This window comes from Malus domestica, chromosome 02, assembly GCF_042453785.1.
Source record: "Malus domestica chromosome 02, GDT2T_hap1".
Classification (NCBI taxonomy): Eukaryota; Viridiplantae; Streptophyta; class Magnoliopsida; order Rosales; family Rosaceae; genus Malus; species Malus domestica.
In genome coordinates, this window is record NC_091662.1 from 15,842,944 (window position 1) to 15,867,191 (window position 24,248).

The following is a 24,248-nucleotide window of genomic DNA, read 5'->3' on the forward strand; positions in this document are numbered from 1 at the left end:
GGTGTTTTGGCTAATTTGGTCTTCGCCTTTGTGCGTTGTGTATTGTGAGTCTCGTCTGCTAACGATGACTTTGACGTGGTCTCGCACTTTCACGATGAGTTTTTGTGTCCTCGCTATTCAACGATGACCGTTGTGTCTGCTGGTATCTCTCTGTTGCAGCTATCGTTTATTGTGACAGATCTGTACTGGTAGTTCTTGTACGTTTGGCGCTTGTGTGGTTGTGTTTGTGGGTATCTACTAGGGGTTTACTGTTATTTGTCTATTTTGTGCAAATTCATTCCAGATCAATTTACTGATCACTGGAATTATGTACCCAATGACACTCTATAATTGTTTGGTGTTGATTAATGAAAGACTATGCTACTGTTTCTTGTCAAAAAAAAAAAAAACTAAACAATTTAAATCACTATCATAGAACTCAAAATTATAACTCAGTGTAAAAGACTCTTTATTCTATAAAACTAGCACAAAACTCAATTCTCGGGTCCACTATGAAACAATAATTATACATTGTATGTATACATTCTTTCGTATCAAAGTTCATACTAGGGGTGGGCACTTGAAACCGAAAACCGCAACCAAAACACGAACCAAATCGAACCGCACCGAACGGTTTGGTTTTGCGGTTTCAAAACGGTTTCGGTTTGAAACCGAACCGAATAGGGTAAAAACGGTTTGGTTTCGGTTTCGGCCCCGAAACCGAACCGAAACCGAAACCGCATACCTGTTTTAAATCTTAAATTCTATTGGTTATTTTCATTGAGTCCATACATTTAGTATAGACTCAACCACATCATAACATAACCCTTTATTTTCTTTCTTCAAGTCCGTGCGTAGACTGCTCTTTTTTTCTCAACTTCATCTTTATTCATCTCTCTCGGTCTCCACTCTGCGACTCTGCTGCACTCCAGACGCTCTCTCTCTCTCGGTCTCCCCTCTGGCCTCCTTTCCTCTTCATTCCAGGCTTTCCAGCTCCTAGCTTCTAAATTTCAAAGGTGCTAATATGGTAAGAACTATGATTTATAACTTTTTTTAGTTAAATTTACTTATAGATTTGAGATTAATTTTAGGGTTAGGTTTAGGGTTGGGTTTTGAATCAAAAGGGGATTTGGTTTTTCGTTGGTTAGTATTTGATTTTTCTTCGTTCATGAACATTAGAATGTCAATTGAAAGCATACATTTGCATATTGGTGACATGGGAATAATGGGTAGATAGGTTCCCGTTTCTGCCGAATCTGCCCAGTATAATTTATTAATTTCAGTAAATTTTTACACAAAAAATTTAATGTGCAATTGTGCTGCGTGCGTGCATACATTAATTTAGTTTTGAGAGAAGGGGGAGAGAGGTTTTGTGGCAGGGTTGGGAACGGTGGGGGTGGTGACTACCGGAGGTGAGAGAGACGCCGTGGCTTGGCTCTCTGGCTTTGTTGGGTACATTGATAAAGATCAAAGAGGTTGGCCCCATAGTCTTCATACATTCAAATCCAAAAAAGTAATGCTAGTGGATGGCTAGCAGTGCTTACTGCATTAGCGAACCCTTTTCCATATAGGGTTTATGATAGTTAATTCTTTTTGGTTGAGCTTTAGTTTGAAGAATTCGTGGTTCAAAAAAGTTATAATGCTATGCTTTTGATATGACCTAATCAAACAAAGATAAAATATGAGTTTGAAGTCATTTTATCTCTCGTGATTATTATACCTATAGGAGTTTGAAGTCATTTTATCAAGTATTCAAATATATGATGAGTTGTTCTCGGTTCTCCAATTCCTTTTAACAAAGGAAAATACTTATATGTCCGTTTGGGGTTATTTTATTGACTTACAGATTAATAAAATACTTATATGGTGAAAGGTATAGAAAAGCGAAGCAAGAGGCGAAGAAAGCTGTGAGAGAAGCTAAGTTAGCGGCTTATGACGATATGTATAAACGACTAGATACCAAAGAAGGAGAGTTGGATATCTATAAACTAGCTAGAGCAAGGGAAAAGAAGACAAGGGACCTAAACCAAGTGAGGTGCATCAAGGATGAGGATGGAAAGGTTCTTGCTACAGAGAACGCGGTTAAAGACAGATGGAAATGCTATTTTCATAATCTTTTCAATGAAGGACATGAAAGGAGTGCTTCTTTAGGGGAGTTGAGTAACTCAGAAGAGTGTAGAAACTACTCTTTTTATCGTAGAATCCGGAAGGAAGAAGTGGTTGTAGCTTTGAAGAAGATGAAGCATAGAAAAGCAGTAGGCCCAGACGATATACCAATCGAAGTGTGGAAAGTTTTGGGAGAGACAGGTATAACATGGCTCACTGACCTTTTCAATAGGATTTTGAAAACGAAGAAGATGCCAAATGAGTGGCGAACGAGCACTTTGGTGCCTATCTACAAGAATAAGGGCGATGTACAAAATTGCATGAACTATAGGGGTATTAAGCTAATGAGTCATACAATGAAGCTCTGGGAGAGAGTCATTGAGCATAGATTGAGGCAAGAGACACGGGTTTCGGACAACCAATTCGGGTTCATGCCAGGGCGCTCAACCATGGAGGCAATCTATCTCTTACGAAGATTGATGGAAAGATATAGAGATGGGAAAAAGGATTTACACATGGTCTTTATAGATTTGGAAAAAGCGTATGATAGGGTCCCAAGAGACATTCTTTGGAGGATTTTAGAGAAGAAAGGAGTACGAGTAGCATATATCCAAGCTATATAGGATATGTATGAAGGAGCAAAGACTGCCGTAAGAACTCATGAAGGACAAACCGAAAGCTTTCCCATAACTGTAAGATTACATCAAGGTTCATCCTTAAGTCCTTACCTTTTTGCGTTGGTAATGGATGAGTTAACAGGACATATTCAAGATGATATTCCTTGGTGTATGCTTTTCGCAGACGATATAGTGTTGATAGATGAAACTCAGGAAGGGGTAAATGCAAAGCTTAACCTTTGGAGAGAAGTGTTGGAATCTAAAGGTCTTCGCCTAAGCCAATCAAAGACAGAATATATGGAGTGCAAGTTCAGTGCAAATGGAGGCCAAAACGAGTTAGGGGTGAGGATCGGAGATCAAGAAACACCAAAGAGCGACCGTTTTCGTTACCTAGGATCTATCTTGCAAAAGAACGGAGAATTAGATGGAGATCTCAACCATAGAATACAAGCTGGATGGATGAAGTGGAAGAGTGCATCCGGCGTGTTGTGTGACCGTCGTATGCCACTGAAGCTCAAGGGAAAATTTTATAGGACGGCAATAAGGCCGGCGATGCTGTATGGCACAGAATGTTGGGCGGTGAATCATCAACACGTACACAAAATGGGTGTAGCGGAGATGAGGATGCTTCGTTGGATGTGTGGGCACACGAGAAAGGATAAGATTAGGAATGAGGATATCCGGGGTAAAGTAGGAGTAGCCGAAATTGAAGGAAAGATGAGAGAAAATCGGTTACGGTGGTTTGGACATGTGCAAAGAAGGCCTACTGACGCTTCGATTAGAAGATGCGACTATGGGACAGAGGTTCAGGGCCGAAGGGGTAGAGGAAGACCTAGGAAAACTTTGGAAGAGACCCTAAGAAAAGACTTAGAGTACTTGGATCTAACGGAGGACATGACACAGGACAGAACACAATGGCGTTCTAAGATTCATATAGCCGATCCCACTCAGTGACTTGGATTTTCCAAGTCTCCAACCGAGAAGTTTTCCTCACTCGGGAAATTAAGGGAACACTACCTCAACCTACATGCTCCACTCACAAAGCTTCAACAAAAGAAAATTCAAAGAACTTAGCGAAGAAGGCTTTGGTGTATTTAACACAATACGTTGAAATGAAGGAAAGCTTATTTATTGATATCCCCGATAAGTTACAAATATGTACATATACTTGAGTCAAAATAAACAAACAAGAGGGAGCCTTCACAAAGGTTGCTTAGGAGAAGTCTCAGCAGTCGGTAGAGCCCCAGAAAGAGAAGGCACCGGAGGGGGATCATTCGGAGCCTCAGTACTGGACAGAACCCTAGAAGGAGGAGGCATCAGAGGTTGATCATTTGGAGCTTCATTACGCGGTACAGCCCCAGAAGACGAAGGCAATAAATGTCTTTGGAACAAACCCACAAATCTCTGATGATCAAGTAAAACCTGACCATCAGATTCCTTCATTTGGTCAAGCTTCCTCTTCATGTTTGTAGCATAGTCATGTGCGAGCCGGTGCAACTGTTTATTCTCATGCTTGAGCCCTCTAATCTCCTGTTTGAGACTCATCACTTCAGCCGCCAATGATTCAACTTGACGGGTTCGAGCAAATAGGCGTTGGGCCATATTAGACACAGAACTTGCACACTGAACACTGAGAGCCAGAGAATCCTTAACAGCCAACTCATCAGACAGTTTGGAAAGTAGTCTGTTATCTTTGGGAGTGAGAAGGTTCATGGCCAATACCGCAGCGGTCATATCATTCTTCATCACGGAATCCCCAACGGTAAGAGGACCAGTAGGGGAGACGAATGATGGGCGCCATATGTTGTCTGGAGAAGGCGGGGCTGCCTCTTCAACAAGGTTCAAGTCAAAACGACGGTCGAAGGGGCCAGACATTTTCAAAGGTGTTGAAGAGAGAAGAGGTCGGACAAATCAAGATCTTAGAAGTGCCAGAATGGAGCTTCTACTGGTGGATATTCAAGTGTGCTTTGGAACTTAATGTCAGCCCCTATAAAAATCTGCACTCGACGAAGCTTCAGAAATCAAAGATGCGCCTGCTCAGAAATCGAAGAGGCGTTTGCTTTCTCAAAAGCTGAGCTGCTCAGAGACCACGAGGGTCGATCTCAGAAATCGAAGAGGCGTTTGCTTTCTCAAAAGCTGAGCTGCTCAAAGACCACGAAGGTCGATCTCAGAAATCGAAGAGGCTTGCTTTCTCAAAAGCTGGGCTGCTCAGAGACCACGAAGGCCGATCTCAGAAATCGAAGAGGCACCTACTTTTCCAGCCTTGTCAGCACCTGTCACACGCACACTCAGCTTTGCGGAAATTATGGGCATTCTGTCGAAGATTTCTGGCGAAGTAGAAAGCACATGATTGTACTGTTCAATCACCCACTTCCCACACGCAACAGTAGCTCATGGGTACCACAGATAACTTTGCCAAAGTTCTCTGACAAAGTTGAGACACGTGAAGCTTGCAGCTCCCACTACATCGTTCTGACCAAGAAGGGTAAAAGAATAGCAAAGAAACAACACTAACAAAGTTTAGACACATAAATTTTGAAGGTCTAGCTACCATATTATTACCCACAAGGGTAAAGGAACAGTACCACTGCTGGATAATTGGAAAGTCCCGGTGTGTCAACCTCTGTGCTTCGTGGCAAGGTAGACTAGCAAACATGCCCAACCTTTACTCACATTCGAGAAAACACTCCCAACAAGATTGCTTGGTCCAAAATCGAAGAGGCACCGCCCTCCGAATCTCGAGAGCCAGACTCCCAACATGATTACTTTCTCAAAAATCGAAGAGAGGGTAAAGGAACAGTACCTCTGCTGGATAATTGGAAAGTCCCTGTGTGTCAACCTCTGTGCTTTGTGGCAAGGTAGACTAGCAAACATGCCCAACCTTTACTCACATTCGAGAAAACACTCCCAACAAGATTGCTTGGTCCAAAATCGAAGAGGCACCGCCCTCTGAATCTCGAGAGCCAGACTCCCAACATGATTACTTTCTCAAAAATCGAAGAGAGGGTAAAGGAACAGTACCCCTGTTGGATAATTGGAAAGTCCCTGTGTGTCAACCTCTGTGCTTTGTGGCAAGGTAGACTAGCAAACATGCCCAACCTTTACTCACATTCGAGAAAACACTCCCAACAAGATTGCTTGGTCCAAAATCGAAGAGGCACCGCCCTCCGAATCTCGAGAGCCAAACTCCCAACATGATTACTTTCTCAAAAATCGAAGAGACACCGCTCTCCGAATCTCGAGAGCCAGACCCCCAGCAAGATTGCTTTCTCAAAAGTCGAAGAGGCATCGTTCTCCGAATCTCGAGAGCCAGATCCCCGACAGGATTGCTTGTTCAAAAACCGAAGAGGCACCACTTTCCCAACTTCAAGAGCTGGATCTCCTTGGATAAAGCTTGTCTGTAATCTTCACACGCAACATCAGCTTTCCAGATACCACAGACCACTTTTTCAAAGTGCTCTGACAGAGTTAAAACATGTGAAGCTGACAGCTCCCACTACCGTGCTATGACCAAGCAGGGTAAATGAATAGCATTATTACTTGATGTTAGGGAGACTCCTATATATGTCGACCTTCATCCCCAACGGACAGGCAGACTTGCAAAAATGCTCAACCCTTCCTCTTATCTGAGAGGGCACTCCCAACGAAGCCTTTCGAAATATTCATCTTTCTTTCCCCCCGATAACACCTCTGTAAACAAGCTATACTAGAGCAATAATATCTCATATCATCAGGGTTAAAAGCAAGAGTATCCCATATCATGCTTTTTCCCTGTCTTTTCCTTTGGCCTTGTTCTTACCTGCAAGACAAGGAGAAAGAGAGCAATCAGTCAGCACTTGGAATCAAGCTTCCAGCCAGGAACTGACTGCCTGGAACCCCTTACCTGATTACTTACCTGGCATTGCTCTCGAGTACTCATCTTCAACATCTTATGCTTCCAGGGAAGATATCGCATCTGCTTGAGGAACAGATAGGGCAAGTGAGAAGGATACAAGGAAGCATGTGGAGACAAGCGTACCAGCACACGTGCCGATACATCCACTACTCTGTCAAAAGCAAAAGTATCCCATATCAGCAGGGTCGAACGTACTCTAGATTTGATGGACTTGTTTTGACCCTCAAATTCTTCAGTCGGCCTTATACTCTGGAGGAAACCAGAAAACCCTCCAGCCCAGTTCAAGAATAAGCCTGTGGAAAGTTACTTCTTCAAAAGCAAAAGTATCCCATATCATCTCTTCTCATTTTTCTTCTCTTTATCCTTCATGCTGCCTGCAAGATAGGGAGAATGTGAACAATCAGCCGGAGCTCTGATTGCTTACCTTGTCTGTCACCTCTTTCAGCAGATCCCCTAGCTCGGCGACTTGGGGGACTCCTACTACATGGTTTGTATCGCGCTTGATCAAGCCTGAAACTACAAGTAAGCTTCAAGTGAAATTGATACATTACCTTGTGCATCTCCACCAGTTACAGATACCACCCCTGGATGGAGGAAGAGTACTTCCAGAGAAGATGCCACATCTACCTATGAGACAGATAAGGCAAGTCAAGACGATACCACACTCCGGTACTTAGAAGTTTCGTGGTTACGAGATCATTCTCCCACAATATTTCCTAATGTCATTTGTACTAAATCATTCACTTGTACTCACTAAAGGAGAGCTTGAACCTATGTACTTGTGTAAACCCTTCACAATTAATGAGAACTCCTCTATTCCGTGGACGTAGCCAATCTGGGTGAACCACGTACATCTTGTGTTTGCTTTCCTATCTCTATCCATTTATATACTTATCCACACTAATGACCGGAGCAATCTAGCGAAGATCACAAAAAGTGACCGTTTTCGCTACCTAGGATCTATCTTGCAAGAGAACGGAGACTTAGATGGAGATCTCAACCATAGAATACAAGCTGGATGGATGAAGTGTAAGAGTGCATCCGGTGTGTTGTGTGACCGTCGTAGGCCACTGAAGCTCAAGGGAAAATTTTATAGGACGACAATAAGGCCGCGATGTTGTATGGCACAAAATGTTGGGCGGTGAAGCATCAACACGTACGTAAAATGGGTGTAGCGGAGATGAGGATGCTTCGTGGGATGTATGGGCACACGAGAAAGGATAAGATTGGGAATGAGGATATCCGAGGTAAAGTAGGAGTAGCCAAAATTGAAGGAAATATGAGAAAAAATCGGTTCCGGTGGTTTGGACATGTGCAAAGAAGGCCCACTGACGCTCCGGTTCGAAAATGTGACTACGGGACAGAGGTTCAGGGTCGAAGGGGTAGAGGAAGACCTAGGAAAACTTTGGAAGAGACCCTAGGAAAAGACTTGAGTACTTGGATCTAACGGAGGACATGACACAAAACCGAGCGCAATGGCGTTCTAGGATTCATATAGACGACCCCACTTAGTGGGAAAATGCTTTGTTGTTGTTGTTGTTGTTGTTGTTGTACTTGATCGTCTCCAACTTATTGAATATGCTACATCTAAGAATATGCAAACTTTGTTAATTGTTGTTAAATATTTCTTTTAACTGTTGTTAATTGTTGTTGTTGCTTACTTTTATTTTATGTTTCAGTCAAGATTTGAAGAATCCAGCAAACATAGTTGGGTTGCTCTCTCTTCGATAGGTGATTCCCCTGAGAAGCCGGAGGATGAGGCAATAGAAATTGACCCAGAAAATGAAGAAAATGTTGAAGGTGACCCAAAAAATGATGGAAATGAATCTGAAGGTGAAGATGATGCACAAGTAAGTAACTCTGATTCAAGAAAGCGTAGTTGGGTTTGGAAGCATTTTACAACATACTATGTGACGAAAAAAGTGAAAACAACCAAAAAGTGCTCTTCAAACTGCACTTGTATTTTGGATTTGTGAACATGAATTTATTAACTTGGTTGCCTCAAGTTGAATTATTTTGTTGTGGTCCTTGAGGATGTGAATTTTGTTGTGATCAACTAGGTAACTATGATAGTTTTTTTTTGGTACATGCAATGTAATGCAAGGGAAAGCAGGTTGCAATTGAGGCAAAATTTGGTGTAGAGTAAAAGGCTGTGGGTTTATGACAACAAAATGGAAAGGCCCTGCCTTCGGCCACGGTTGTTCACTTTTAGTTTTAGCAGCACATTGAGCACAGAGGTGTTTGTACTCTACTGGTCCATAAATGTTGTCCCATTACACCATCCTCACTTTGCTGCTGGACACGTAATAGTCACATAATTATAAAACCCACCATCTTTTTTTCAAACAATGAAACCAAACCGAAACCGTTTGAAACCAAACCAAACCGAACCAAATGGTTTGGTTTCATTTCGGTTTTAGCCTCAAAACCGCACCGAACCAAACCGTAAAAACTTGTGGTTTTGGTTTTGGTTTCACTCAAAACCCCACCAAACCAAACCGTGCCCACCCCTAGTTCATACGTAATACATTCAATATTATCTATATAAAAATGTTGGAGAGTGAGCTAAATCTAATAATAGACTAGCCATAATAATTTGGTTCGAATTTGCTTTGGACAAAAATCAAACCTAAAACTCACACTTACAAATGAAGAAAATACCACTAACAGTGCCATAGCTAGTTTTAGGAAAAGAAAATTTGGAATTTGGATCTCAAACAATCAACAATCATTAGCTATTATATTTTGGCAACTGGAGATATCAACTCAAAGTGAAAGAGTTTCGGCCCCTAATAACTGATAGTACATGTTGCAGGTGCATCCAACCACCAGTAAAAAAAAAAAACCCCTTGCGCAGCAAAACACACATCATTGCCCAAAGTCACTTTGTGTGACAAAACTTTAAACTTCGTCGCGCAAAGTCTTGCTTAACGAAATTATAAACTTTGTTGCACAAAGTCTTTACAAAAATAAATAAAATAAAATAAACCCTTGCGCGACGAAACACACATCGTCGTGCAAAGTGACTTTGCGCGACGAAACTTTAAACTTCGTCGTGCAAAGTCTTTACAAAAAAAAAAAAAAAAAAAAAATATTTTTTAAAACTTTGCGCGACGTAATTCAAATATTTCGTCGCCTAAACCAATTTATTTTCATTTTTTATTTTGTACGTATAACACATAAGAAATTGAACGGTATATATATTTATTAAGTAGCTTTAAATTTATTATTTTAGTTCTGATCGGGTTTTTATTAGAAAAATATATTATTGTAGTTCGGCTCGGATTTTTGTTAGAAAAATGTATTTTAAATTGACAATCGAATTAGTTCATTATATTAATATAGGGTCAAGGAGTGTAGCTATAAAAAATCATCAAAATCGGAGTTGAAATAACCGTTAAATCGTGATTTTTCGTTTATAACTGTCGAAAAGTTTTATCCTAATCCTTCATCTCTGAATGATTGTTTTTTGTTATTTTTGGCGCATATGATCTCGAAGTATATACAAACAATTTTGACGGTTGAATCGTCGAAACTAATTTCATAGAATGCATATCTCATCAAAACAATAGATTCACTAACACTTAGAGTTTATGTATACTTTCATTAAGTATAACATAAGATTTTGTGGTATCCATTAGTGTAAATATTTTAAATTGAAGATCGAATTCATTCGTTGTATTCATATAGGGTTAAGGAGTGTAGCTATAAAAAATCATCAAAATCGGAGTTAAAATAACCGTTAAATCGAGATTTTTCGTTTATAACCATCGAAAAGTTTTGTCCCGTTTCTTGATCTCTGAATGTTTGTAAATTTTTGCTTATGCAATCTCAAAGTATATACAAACAAGTTTGACAGTTGGATCGTTGAAACTAGTTTCATAGAATGCGTATCCTATCAAAACAATAGATTCACTAACACTTAGAGTTTATTTATACTTTCATTAAGTATAACATAAGATTTTGTGGTATCCATTAGTGTAAATATTTTAAATTGAAGATCAAATTCATTCATTATATTCATATAGGGTCAAGGAGTGTAACTGTAAAAAATCATCAAAATCGGAGTTAAAATAACCGTTAAACCATGATGTTTCGTTTATTCATATAAGTGTAGCTGTATACATGTGTCGTGCAAACCAATTTATTTATTTTTTTTATATTATAAATTTTAAAATATATTTTTTTTCATAAGTTTTTATTATTTTTTTTAAATTTGCACGACGAATATCAATATTTCGTCGCCTAACTGATGCAGCAATCAAAAAGAAAATCAGTTGATTAATAATCTGGGTACCGATCCTCAAATGGAGAACGAATGTTAAAACAAAAACACACAAAATGCATAACTTTTCCTTGCAGATTTGTTGATTGTCAAAGACAATACCGAATTTCACAAATCCTAAACCTCTTGTTGATTCACTAAGAATGCCAAGAAGTTTATCACACAAACGTTGTTGATTCTCTGCACAAGAATGGCCAATGATCGTTCAGGTGTCTATACCTCATTATTTCCGTTGGAATATCCGAGTTGATAGAACAAGAACAAAAATGATATAACCCTCTCAAATTGCACTCAATTTTCAATTCAATTTATCATAATCTTCCCCTAGAATACAAAATACTCATGATTTATAAAAACTCTAACCCCCTCTTAATAATTGCTGATACATGCATCATTACTAGAGTTAATGAACTCATTAAGATTAACCCCACTTAACCTACCCCACTAACATATATTTATTACATTAAATAAAGATTGAGTCATCTAACATCACTAACCATTATTTACTTATTTTTTATTTATTTTCATATTTTATATTGTTAAACTAATTTTATTTTTTTCTTTGCTTGACGAATACACATTTGGTCGCCTAAACCTTATTTATTTTAATTTATTTATATTTGTAATTGTAAAATAAAATTATTTTCTTTTTTATTATTTATAAAAATTATTTTTATAAATTTTGCGTGACGAACCAAAATTTCATTGCACATAATCCTTAAATTTGGACTGGAGCCTAAAATGGGCACGATAATTTTTTAAGACTTTGCGCGACCAATATTTCGTCGCGCAAAACTTTTCGCAACCAACACTTCGTCGCATAAAACTTTGCATGACCAACACTTCGTCGCGGAAAACTCTAAAAATTTGGGTAGGCACCAAAAATGAGACGCGGGAAATTATTATTTTTTTTAATTTTTTAAGACTTTGCACGACCAATATTTCATCACACAAACTCGTATCCTTCGTCACGCAAAGTGATATTGCTTTTAAAACCAAAATAACTCTTCCACCATTTTCTCAATGTCTTTCTCTACTCTTACCTCTCCTCTTTCTTTCCCTCTCCCCAAATTCGACCATCCCTCTCACACTCACTCCTCTAACTTAATCTCTCTTCTCTCTCTTCACTATCTCTCACTCTCGCTCTCTCGCTCACTCTCTCACCTCTCTCTCACTATCTCATCTAATACTCTCACACTCACTCCTCCATCTCATTCTCACTCACTCTCAATCAAGGTATTAAATATCGATGATATCGGAAATATTGGTAGTCTGAAAACATGAAAATATCGATGGAAATATCAGGATAATATCGATATCGATAAAAATAATATGGAAACCACGGAAATTGTAAGAAAAACTTGGAAGGAAATGCATTGCATGATGGATTTAACTGATTTAAATTGATTACATAGCAAGCTGACAAACATTGTGAGGGTAGAAAATATTTAGTGATTTTATTTTAATATTCTTTCTCTGTTTTGAACGTTGGTCCGTGGGACCAACCCACGTGACCCACTCTCTTGGTTTCTCTTCCCCGTGTAGTCATCAGACTCAAACACTCCATCTCTCTCTCCCTCTCTCTCTTTTGTAAAGTTTTTCTATCAATCATTTTAATATTTTATTTAATTTTCTACTCTTAATTCGTGTGCCTTGATCTTGGTTTTGTCATCCCTTTTATATTTTTATTTACTTTTCTTTCTTTCTCCATACCATCTTTTCCTATCCCCATTAAAACTCTCACTTTTATCACTCTCACTCTCTACCATCTTTTCCTCTCGCAGCCTCCAGAACCTTTCCTTCCAGTGTAAAAAAAACACAACCCTAGTCTCCACTTCTCTTATAGCCGATCCTCATTCCAGCTTCTCTCATCTCAAATCTTCGAGAATAACTCCTATCTTCCTCACATCAAACCACACCGAGCCCAGCCTTGCTATCTCAAATCCAATAATCAGACCCCACCCTCCGTTCCGCTGCCATAACTCGAAACCAAAAGGTCAGACCCATCAACCTCAGGTTTGATAAATCAAACCCAAACCCTCTCGCCTTGTGCTTTCGTTTGCTACCTAGATCGGGGTCTAGGGTGGTAGTTTGCAGTCAGCCGGAGCTGTAGAAGCTCTGGCGTTCTTCTCTGTTCTTCCCTGTTGATTCCTGACGAGCGCAGGCATTTCAGGCCGTTTCCTATAACCCTCGGGCCTTAGGCCTGTTATGAAGGTGGAGCGATATTATCGATAATATCGATAATGTCGCGATATTTTGACGATAATTAGGTGGATAAGTGTCAAAATATCGCCCTCTCACAAAAACGATATTATCGGCGATATTTCGCCAATAATATCGACATTTTAGACCATGCTATCAATCTTTCCAAAAGGTATATTCTCCCCAAATTTTAATTTTTTTTCATTAATATGTGTTTTTGGAGTTAGTTTTGAGTTTGGTGTGGAGTTTGGGGTTGAGTATAGGATGAGGAGTAGAGTTTGGGGTCGGATTTAAGGTATACCAATTTTAGGGGAGATTATGCCAATTTTTTGTTATTTGACCATATTTTTTTTCGTAGGGAATCGTGGAGACTTTGACAGCTAAAGTTGAGGATTAGGACGCTATCGAAACATATCCCCCGCCACTACCCCCACAAGAAACTTGTGTTAGGATTTTATTATTGTACTTTGTTAATTTATGTGTACATTTTGAATATATTATATATATTGGATAATTTGATCACTATTTTGAATATGTAATTCTATTTTGAATATGTCAATTTAAATTAAAGTAATTAAAAAACAAAATCATACAATTAAATTAAATTAAAAAAGTAAAAATTCGAAAAACCTTGCGCTACCAAATATTTCATTGCGTAAACAATTAATATAATTAAATTAATATAAGAGAAATAATAAAACAAAAAGTCAAAAACCTTGCGCGAAAAAATATTTCGTTGCACAAAATATTAAATTAATTTATTTTAATTAAAAAATTTTAAATTTAAAATATTTCGTTGCGCAAAGCTTTGCACAACGTTAATCTTCGTCGCACAAACCATATCGTCACGAGCTTTGTGAGACAAACCATGCGCGACCAAGATTTCGTTGCGCAAGGTTTTGAGCGACGAAATTGTTCTATGCGCAACAAACTTATTTCGTCGCGCAAAGTGTTTTTTTGTAGTAGTGGACTTAAAGGTTTTTTTATTTTTTTACAAACGATATTACAGTACAAGATGAAAGAGTGAGTTAAACATCACAATAGGCTAGCAATAATATGGTTCAAATTCGTCTTTAGCGATAATCAAATATAAGATCTCTCACTTAAAATGAAGAGGAATATCACTAAACTGTAATACTAAGTGACAACAGACACGAAGTTGAAGAGTGGAGAAAACTACAAATCCAAAGAGAGACTATGAAAATTGTATTTGTTTAATAATAAGCAAATTAGTGATGTAAGTTTTGGTGATCTTGATTGTTGATGGTCTACATCTGGTTTTATGCGAGAAAACCGGGTACCACAGGTGCAGCAGACGGCGGCGAAATGCCATGGCATAAGGGCAGCTATAGTTATGGCAAACTTTTTGCCACATCTACACTGATTGAGTATTCTTCATTTTCTTTTCTCTTTACTAAAAAATTGCTCCCTATAGATAATTAGATATTCCATCTATAGAGCTGGTACAATGGATCCCTTCCAAAAATTTCATATGCTTCTATTTTCTAAATAATCATCATGCATGACTTACGTTGCCAGAATGTAACTGACACACCCCGACTTAAATCAGGGCATGCTGGCCGTCACATGGGAGTGACGTAACCATGTGCACAGTGCGGAAACAATAGATATAGAGAAATACGAGAGAATAAAAAGAAAATCAACTAGAGTACTAGCTAAGATAGAGTGCTAGTGCAAGATTAAGTGTGAAATACACAACCAGAGCATAAATAGTCTAAGTGCTGTCAAGCAGGACAAGTACTAATAACACAACACCCGAGGGTGATCCTACATGGTGATGTTCTGTCAGTACCCCCATCAGAATCCTTGTGATCCACCAAAACACTTCTACCTAAAACCTGGAGGGGCACAAAACAGAAAGTGTGAGTAGACAAAAACAAAGCTTTTCCAAAATCATTTCATTCTCAAAGTTCTAACTCCTCGCCGTAAAACCTGTATAATTTCCCAGAAAATAATAATCATAATAAGTTGTGTCCGAAATCATACTCAAGATGAAAATCCATAGAAGTATACCATGCCAAAGTATCTCAATGCAATGCTATAGGTAAACCAAGCAAAATATATAAACGTCAAATATCGCATCAGCCAAATCTCTCTAACTCAAACTACACTACTGAGTATATAGCTCATAACCAATCTCAATCATATCAAATCAAATCAAATCCTGCACACGAGTCGGAACCACCTACAGTGGTCAATATGACAAGACTAGGTGTAAAGTAAATATGCTCTAGTGCTACGATCATGTGAAGGCTATGCGAATGATCGCGGGTCACCTACGAGTCAAAACCACCTAAAGTGGTATGTACGACAAGCCTGTGCACCTAACTTGGATCCAAGGTAAACATACGGTGTGAGAGGTGAGTATCACGTGAAGGACTGTGCCCTAACTATGGGCGGGAGCACTAACACCGGGTGCAAGTTTATGAGCTCTCATCACATCACATCATCTCGCATAACTGAATTAATCTCACATCTTTAATTTATAAACTTACCTGGCACTTCCCTGTGCGTTCGCAACACCAATCATGAATGTATGCAACTACTAATGCATAATTAAAATAGATAGATACTTACATGGCATTTTCAAAACATATATTCATTTAAACATATTTTCTGGGAAAAATCTCAAGTATATAGGTATATACGGAAAACCAAAAGCCCACTCATTGGTATGTCAAAGGGTCATAGCCCCTGAGCCTCAATTAATGGCGTTTGTCTTCAGGATAGGTCTCACCTATATGCGAAATAACTAAATAAATGTTATTTAAAGCACATAACCAAAACTAGGTAATAACTTCTCATACAATGCTCAAATGGGGTATTTGAATATACCACCATGACCTACTCAACCTCAGGAACATCGCCATATTTTTAGAATTTTTTTTGGAGTTGTCACGAGCCGTCACGTGTCGGCGAAGGCACGGCCAGGTGCGTCGCCCATGCGTGGGCACGTGCCAGGCACATTGACGGAACAGTTAACGCTGTTACGGAATATTTCGTCAAAAGTAGCATATTCCGTTAAAACTAACCTAACACTATTAGAATATTCCGTCATATTCTTTGTCTTCTTCCTTCGAACTCCGATGACTGTCGCCGTCGTTGGAAAATTGGGAAATTTTCAAACCTTAATATCTCAGTCCATACACAACCAAAATCTATGAAATTTGTACCAAAATGAAGCTTACAACGAGTAGAACAAAACCTTACCTTTCAAAAGTCCTAAAACTAACGAAAACTCATTGGAAAATCCCTCGATAATCCGGCTAAACCTGCAACTCGTCGAAACTCAACTTCCCGACGTCCAAATCACATAATTTTTCTTTTCCGAGCTTCGTGAAGACGATCTAAAGCTTCCTATAATCTTATAATCTTTCAAAAACTCCACATTTATGTGTGCATGAACAGTACTTCAAATCTGGGTTTCTAATTTTCGGGTTTTCTGACAGCTTCGCGTCCTAAAATGGTACCACTCGACTCCTAAGATTGTAAGAAGTCCAAAGACACCAACCAAAACCTCGATCGGCGACTAGTTGAAGGGTTTTGAGGTTTGTACGGAAATGGAAGGAAATCCGAGAGGGAGAGAGAGAAAGGGGCAACGGGTTTGTTTGGGTCACCAACCAAAAATGAAAGGAAACTTAGTCCTAATTGGGTCCAAACAGTTTGGACTTAAGATAATTGGCCTATTTCATAGAATCACAATCCAACGCTCAAGGGCAAAATCGACATTTCACCCCATCGATAAAAATAATTCATGACGGGCTGTCACAGTAACGGTCTAACTTAAAATACATATTCAAGCAACAATCAATGAGATCTCATTATTGAGTTTTTACAAAAGTTTAGGATATAACATAAAAGTGATTAATGATATGAGGAACAATACAATTCTCTAAGGCTATCTCCACCCGAAGGGTGCAAAGGGCCAAAGGTCCGAAAATAGCCCGAAAATCGTCTCCAACCGAGGGCTAGGCCAGAAGGCTCATGGGCCCCATGAAATCTGAAATGGCCAAAGGGTTGGTTGGAATTTTTTGCTTGCTGTCGGTTATAACCGACATAAATAAAAGAAATAGTGTCGGTTATAACCGACACAAATAGCATGGAAATTTTTTAATCTAACGACTATTAGACAGAAATAGTGTCGGTTATAATCGACACAAATATGAAATTTTTTTAATATAACGGCTAGCTGACATTAGCTAGCCGTTATTTGTTATTTTTTATATACTTTTACATTTTTTTTTGTTTTTTGAGCCATTTTTTTTAATTCTTAAAAATTCTATTTTTTTCCTATAAATACCTAAACCTTTCATTAAATTGAAGTTCTATTTTTTTTGTTTTTTGGGCCAGTTACCATTATAGTTTTTAAATTTAAGTTGTTGGATTTGAAATTAAGTTGTTGTAGTTTTTAAATTTAAATAATAAATTATATTTGGCCCTATGACCCTTTGGCCCTCGGTTGGAGATGGTTTTTTGTGAAATGGCTAAAATGAGCCTTATGACCCTTTGGTCCTCGATTGGAGATGGAGGCAAATATGGCCTTGTATTGTTCATTAAAATATTAATATCTTGGAGGGCCAGATGGCTAAAACGAGCCATCTGGCCAGCCCACGGTTGGAGATGGCCTAATTGGCAATATAGGTAGTAGTTCAATTTTGTATAAGCACATACAAGGTCTCTTATCTTCCTAGTGTGACATTGGTACCTCAACACGTAAGTCTAACACGTAAACAACACTTATTTATTATGTAGAGCACCTGTGACATACAACATCCTGCTTTGAATGATAAAAAAAATTAAAATTTCACTGTAAAACTAATTGATTGGGGGGTCCCAAATGAATTGCCTTATTCGAAAAAAGCCTTGTTCTTTGGAAGATATTCTGCATGGTTCCACTTTGCAAGAACTTCAAACTGTCCTTGAATATTAATATGTATATTTTCATAAACAAAAAAAGAAATAATTTTTTTATCTTAATTAATTATTTCTGAGTCACCGGTTCTTATTTATTTTCTTTTGAATTTTGTGGACAAGGGAACATACCTCAGACCGATCAACCCATTATTGTGGAGTTTATTGGGAAAATATTGAATTAAAGTCATTCATGTGTGCCGATATCCTTATGGTTGACTTAACAATTGATCGACAACTTAGTAGGCCGCTCTGGATTTGAATCAGCGTAGACATATTGCGAATGAATTTACAATGTCCCCATTAACCACTCACACATCAACCCAGGAAGATTCAATTCCAGGCTTATTGATCATCCACGATCAACTTTCTTTCGTAGTGCCCTACCCAAGAGGAAGTCAAATCCCATCTGCCTCTTTGAAAGAAAGAGAGATGTACTGAACCATGAAACGACAATATAAAAAGTAACTAGTATAAACATGGGCAAAATTCCTTATTTTCCGACATGAGGTTGATGCTCTCAAAAAAAAAAAAAAAACCCCTAAACTTGTAATTTGTGGGAAGGTCTATGTTTTTAGAGAAAAGAAAAAACAATGGATATAACTATATATTGTATGATGCCACTTGTAGGTTGTAGCATGTCAAATTCGTATCAACTCTTTGTATTTTTTTTTTTTTTGAAAAGCAACGATAGAAAATTTCATTAATCAAAAGGGTTGAATACGGCAAGTACAAACAGGGAGAGGAGAGAGAACTCCCTTCACAACAACTATCAACCATTACATTCCAATACATAAAGGTCAACCAAAAGATCCGGCGATTCCTCAAATCAAGGCCGGAGAACCTCACAGTTAAGGGCAAGTTTTGCAAGGCGGTGGATCATCTCATTAGCCTGTCGTTGAACATGGGCTGAAAATCTCTAGTGATCGTAGACAACAGAGCTTTAGCATCTTCAATAATACGACCAATGATTGATCTATTAATTGAAGACTCGCATAAAGCCATCACAATCTGGAGGACATCACTCTCTAAAATGGATCTATTATCAAACTAATATCGTGGTTATTTTTATTTTGTTTGGTTCAGTCGCCGTTTAACATGCACCTATTATCAAACTAGCATATGTTTGCACACTTTGTGTGCGTTAATATTTGTTTGTTTGTAAAATGGTAAGGAGATAGGAAGTGAGAGAACGTGTGAGTGGAAAGAGAGGTTTTTGTTTTTTATTTTTAATATTAAATATATGCTAAAATCACTTATAGGTGAGACTTCACTAAAAAATAGCAAAATTTGGTTTTGTGAAATTAGAGTATTGCCCATTATTTTTTCTATGATAGAATATTAAAGGCTTATTATATTAACACTCCACAAATTATTGAATAAACCTCATATATTTAATACACTCCACATTTGTTTTTTCAATGAAAAATTATCTTAATACACCCCACATACTTCCCCATAATACCCTCACACCTCACATTCATTGTTTACATGCACCCCATATTTTCTATACACCCCACATTTCTCAAATCTTATAAAGCTTTTAATTTGGACAAAAAATGTCGACTGAAATTTTGACAAAAGATACCGCCTGGAATTTAAAGCATATGTGGGTTGTTTTTAATTCCACCATTAAAACCCATGTCGTCTGTTTTTAATATTTGGTGGTAATTGTAGGTGTTTAATTCTTCATGTAATCTCTGTGATCCCTAAAAGATGAATACGAATATAGAAGCTTGAATAACAGCAAAAGCAAGATTAAATAATTATCGTTGTCGTCAAAATCACTAAAACAATAAAGAATATGAAGTCTTACCTCATGTGAAGCTTCTGACATCGATTTCGTGTTTCATTCATCAAAAATAATTTATTTTCAATCAACATGTTTGTAGTTTCATTGGTTAGGGTTTTGTTCAACAATGGAGGGTCATAGGGATTTTGGTAGTTGAAGAAGATAAATAATACGTTAAAAGTGATTTGGGGTATATTTAGAATTTTTTTTTAAACCTAATAAGGTCAAAATTGTCATTGCATAGAAGGGTAAATAAATAATTTAATATTAAATTTTAATGTGGGTTGCATTCAAAATTTTGTGGGGTGCTAATATATAAAAGTTTTATCACCCTTTTTTGTTGACAAAGAGAATTCTATAAATAGGTTGTTTAGATAAATATTTTAGATCTCTATCTCAATAAGTACTAAAAATTTATAAACCTATTAAATTAAAAAATATTCACCGACAGACTCTTAACTTGAGGATTTAAATTATAATCTCATAACTGAGCGTTTTACTCCCCAAAAAAAATATGGAAATTGTATTAAATTTTTTAGCCCTTTTGATATAGATGCCTCAATTTCAATTTTTTTGAATCAAACATCTACAGCTTTTAAAATTTTGATCAAACATTTTTATACTAATTTTTTATTAAAAATGATGATTTTTACTATATTTAATGACTTATTATATTAGCACCCCACAAATTGTTAAATAAACCTCACACACTTAATACACATCACATTTACTTTTTCAATTAAAAATGATCTTAATACACCTCACTTCCTTCCCCATAATACCCTCACACCCCACATTCTTAATATACACCTTACATTTTCTATACACACCCCACATTTCTCAAATCTTATAACAGTCATTTTTTATTTTGCCGAATGATTTCAAACCATCTAAACTGTAGTTTGCCGAATGATTTCAAATTGAATGATTTGAAAAAATGTTTAGGTTCATTTGAATGTTTTTCAATAACAATAATAATGATTTCAAAGCTTTCGAAACACCAATTTTGTGTTCCATTCGTCAAAAATAATTTTTCTTAATCAACATGTTTGTAGTTTCATTACTTAGAGTTTTATTCAACAATGGAGGGTGTGAAGGGTTTTGATAGTTGAAGGAGATAAATAATACGTTAAAAGTTAATTTTATTATTATTTTTTAAACCTAATAAGGTCAAAATTATCATTGCATAGTAGAGTAAATAAGTCATTAATATTAAATTTTAATGTGGGGTGCATTCAATATTTTGTGGGGTGCTATCACTAATAAGGTCAAAATAATACGTTAAAAGTTAATTTTATTATTATTTTTTAAACCCATTAATTCGCAAATTAATATCACAAATCTCCTAGAACCACAACAAACATCTTCTCGTACCACAATTCATTTGAAAAGAATTTTTTTTAAACTCAAATAATTTTTTTATTTGAATTCTAAAAATACTCAAACATCATTTTAACATACAATTATGATATACTAACAGGATCCTTTTCGGATCATTTTGATGAGGATCCTGGAGATCCGTGAATTGTGTTCGTTCATCATACATCGTGCAGTTAGTTTTTGTTAAGTACTATTTGTGTTTAATTTTAAATAAAAATATTTAAAATGATTTCTGACCGCTGTACGATGAACGGACATGATTCACGGATCTCTGGAATCCTCATAAAGAGGATCCAGCAAGGACCGGATTTTATGAGATATAACATGCACATATATTAAATATAACGTACCAAATGATTGGCACATTATATAAATTTTATTTTGGTACATATTAATATTTTGGTACGTTATAAAATATTACTTTGGGTACCTTATGCAATTCTTTATTTGGTACGTTGTGTTATCCTTATTTTGGTACGTACCAATTTATCGGTACGTGTTGTGTTATCCATATTTTAAGTGTAAAAGAACTCTTTTTTTTTTTATAATCTATATAAAATGCTGAGTTGAAAATTAAAAAAAAAAAAATTATATTCCATCCAATTAATCTTCATCTGACTAGATATAATTGAATCCTTAAGTTGAGGAAGAGATGAGATTTCATAAAAATAGCAATAAATTGATTAATATTATTGAGTGCATTTTTTATATGAAAGTGAATTTAAAAAAAACAAACTTAAGTTAAAAATATACCTGGAATATAGCGTTTAATCAAAAGTTAGAAAGTAACAAATGTTTAATCTATAAATGTCTAAAACGAGGTATCTAATTCATTTAAGTTTAGATAAAATAGTTACAATAAATAAAACTTAATCTCATACCTCAATTCAAATTGTGAAACTTTTATATCTCATAATGCACATATCCTGTCAAAGAGAAATGCTAGGAGACTTTTTCAAAGTTTCAATGAAGCTTAAAAAGAACGTTGGAGTGGGCAGCAATTGAAGCGTCCGAGTGTGGCTTGGCGGAAGAAGCTCTCTTTGCTCGCAACAATGGTGATGACGCGTACAGCGGGAAATTGGAATGGACGTGGATTGTCGACAAAATTCTCTGGCGAGTTGCTTTCCCCCTCGTGGATCCCAAGACTATGAAGTCTCTAATGACCTAGATAGTGCGATCCCGTTCCCTGTGGACGCATTGGGGCTGGATTTGAACCTCCCCCAACGCCAAAGGATAGCTCAAGGCAGAGTTGTTCAAAACATGCCGCAAGTTTTGTATCCATGGCAGCGGAAAAAGAGGAAAACGCCGAAGAAATCAACGCGTGAATCAATTGAGGAAGAATCGCAATTGATGCTTTGAGGGCAGCTATACGAGCCTCGATGGACGAAAGACTTGATGGTTGGGTGTGGCGGGCGTGCACAGGAGGGAAACCAGGATTGGAGAGGGATAATATCATTGATACGATGCGATTCTCAAGCCTTAAACAGGAATTACTTACTTACAACCAATTAAACGCCCTAATTGTAATTAAGGCAAACACAACAATACAACACAGTTCATATCAGGATGGCCTTGGACCCGTCATGTGAGCTGCAGAGTTTGGCGAGTTCTGCTATATCGGCGACTTTGGCTGCCATTTCTGAGTCGCCGGAGCAAGGGATCGGGATAGCGCGGGGTCTGTGAAAGTCTCGCGTTTTGTCACTTTCTGTGTGTTTGTTTTGTTTTGTGCGTTCCCTTCTTCGCTTTGACGACTCCAGCATGAGGGGTTAAAGAGGGGTAGGGGTAAAATTGGGAATAGGAAAAAAGAAAAAGTTGAAAACTGAGAAGGGGACGGCTAGAAAGAGAGGAATGGCTGTGAGCACTAGGGTGAAACTAACGTTTAATAGCGTCTACGACGGTGATGCGGTGGTGATGGTCTCGACGGTAGTGATGGAGGACGATGGTGGTGAATTGGTGGTTCTGCGTTCGGTGATGTCAGCGAGGAGAGAGAGGAGTGGGATTTGGGAATCGATTGAGGAGAGATAGGAGTCGGATGAAAGTTTCTAGAGCATTCGAGTAGTAAGCCCACATGGGCCATTGTATTACTTTTTAAAAACAATGTGGGGGTGTTTGTTTGACCTCCTTAGTTTTCACTGGACTTAGTCTAGTCTGATGTTTGTTGCTCTGCAGGATTAACATTAATGGGATAAAAGAGGACTCGCCTCGACTAAGGACAGCGCTAGGCGGTCTTAGCGAGCCCCCCCCCTCGCGCATACCATAGGACTGGCTAAGAATTAGCTTTGTCCTCCTCACTTCGCTCTCTGCTTCATCATCTCTCGCGTCCTTTCTCTTCCTCCTCGCCTTGAACCCAAAATCACAAACTAACAAGACCTCAAATTTGAATCTCAATCGGAGAATCCATGAGCTGCGTCATCTGATTCACCTCGAACCCAAATTAGACAAGGTCGTCGATCGCACATCCGTCCTCCTGGACCTTGATTTTCGACGGCACGGCTCTTCTCTGTGAGAGTATCTCAACCATGCGGCCATGCCCATCTCAGCAGAAGCTCAATCAGGTCAGAATTTTTTTCATTTTTCTTGTGATTTTCAGAAAAGGCACAGATTGCATGGGTGATTTGAGTTTTGCGTGAATGGGTTTTGTTTAAAATGTTTTTTTGTTGTCATTTGGAGTAGGTGATGAGAAAAAGGCTATGTGAGATTTGTGTATCACTATCAGAGAGAGGGGATTATCCTCCCAGAGACCTCCCACTCCTGTTTTTTGGGGGAAGACGGTAGTACTGAGAAAAAGAGGGAGAGGGGAGGGAGTCAATGGGCGAAGATAAAAATGAATCAGGGAAGAAGATGATTCTAGCCAAATGATAAAATAATAATAAAAGAATTAGTAGATTAGATTAAATTAATGATAAAATATTGTATATATAGATTTAATAATATAATATTAGAGTTCTGCTTCTTAATCCGGCACTGTATCAAACGCTTCACTAAGTCAGTTCAGCTTAGTCTAGTCTAAGCCAATCCAGCTTAGTCCATGAAGCTAGTCCAGTCCGAGATAGTCCGGTG